The sequence below is a fragment of the Telopea speciosissima genome, chromosome 10 (genome assembly GCF_018873765.1).
Source record: "Telopea speciosissima isolate NSW1024214 ecotype Mountain lineage chromosome 10, Tspe_v1, whole genome shotgun sequence".
Classification (NCBI taxonomy): Eukaryota; Viridiplantae; Streptophyta; class Magnoliopsida; order Proteales; family Proteaceae; genus Telopea; species Telopea speciosissima.
This window is the reverse complement of record NC_057925.1, coordinates 41950459-41952389: the sequence shown is the minus strand read 5'-3', so window position 1 is coordinate 41952389 and position 1931 is coordinate 41950459.

Here is a 1931-nt window from a genome sequence, read left to right as displayed (position 1 = left end):
CTCTCTCCTCCTCAAACTAAAGGGGCAGAGGTATCTTTTCATATAGGAAGGAGAGATATAGGCTTGACTCATGGGAGTGCTGGCTTACGCCACACTCTCAGATAGAATTCTTTTTCCCATTTTTTCAAACATAAAAAAGAAATTGCCGTATCATTCACCCAAAATGATTATATCACTAATTCTTAATCATTTTATTAAATGTTACTTTACTTTACATTCAAATCTCTTGATTTTGAAAACAAAAAAATAATAAATTTGGGAGAGGGATAGGCACACCAACCACATGAAGTAAACTAGCAGGCAACATCAATGGGGCACGGGACAAGACATCATACAAGAGTGTCTAATTAATGGAGCAGCTCGGGGGACTATACAACCATCAATGGACATCCGGAAGGGTGGTCCACTTTCACCTGCTCTCTTTATTTTATGCTATCAGGCACTGAGTAGCGTTTTAGCAAAAGCCGAATCTAATGGAGTTATTCACGGAGTTCGTATCTGCAATTGTGCCCTTCCGGTTAATCATTGCTTTTTGCAGATGATCTACTCCTTTTCTCTTAAGTGCAATTTTCTGAACTATATGCACTCAAAGATTGTCTTGATGTGTATTGTCGGGCATCAGACCGAGCCATTATCTGGGGAAGTAATGCATGACTTTTAGCCCAAACACCCCTTTAAATGAACAGATGGTTCTCTCGGATCTTTAAAGTATCATATGGTGCAAGCCCTAAGAAATATTTTGGTCTTCCCACCCAGTTTGGAGAATCTAAGGCTGAACCTTTCAAAGACATTTTTGATAAAGCTACAAAAAAATTAGAGGGGTGGAAGACAAAATTACTATCACATGCCGGTAGGGAGGTGTTGTTGAAGTTTGTTGCTTTCTCAATGGCAAATTATGCATGTTTGCATTTCAGACTCCCAATGTTGCATCATCAACAATTTTGTCGAGCTGCCTCAAATTTTTACTGGAGAAGTTAATGGTAATCCCAAACTTCATTGGATATCATAGAAACGATTGTGCCATTCAAAAGAAAAAGTGGTTTGGGATTTTGGAATCCCTCCCTCCAAAACCAAGCTTTATTTTGTAAGGTGACTTGGCGATTGTGGAGCGAACCAGATTCGTTGTGGGTAAAATTTATTAAATCCATTTACTTCCCACATGTGAACTTTCTCTATGCCACAATGGGAAACCAACCAAGTTGGGCATGGCGCAACATTATGGCAGGGCGAGAAGTTCTAAAAAAATGTTTAATATGGCGTGTTGGACGTCGGGATAATATTGACATTTGGAACCACTCCTAGGTTGCATCTCTTTCAGGTTACCAAATCCAATCATCACAGCCTTCCACCAACACAATTTAGTGAGTCTCTCACCTTATCGATCAAAGCAATCTGCCTTGGAGACGTGATCTCCTAGATTCTTTGTTCTAGCCATTGGAAGTAAATGAAATTATAAAAATAAATCTTCCATTGTTCCTTAATGGTGATCAAAAAGTACGGTGATAACTATGGTAACACCAAAATACGCAGCTATAATAGCTTGATTTCCATTGAATATCTATGACTGAATATATACAAGTTACAAGATCGGTTACTCCCTAATCTAATGCTATGATTGAGATTGTACACATATACTTGACAAATATAGATACAAAGGGATAAGGATGGGAGGTGGCATGCGTTGGCAAAATAATACATGATAATACTCTCCCTCAAGTTGGAGCGTGAAAATTTTGAACGACCAACTTGGATGATAGAAATCAAAATTGATCTTGTCCAAGTGCCTTGGTAAATAAATCTGCAAGTTGAAGACCAGTGGCATTTTTATAGGTTTTATCAATCTAGTTTGAGTTTTCTCATGAACAAGGTGATAGTCAATTTCAATATGTTTCGTTCGTTCGTGAAATACGGGATTGGCGGCAATGTGGAGG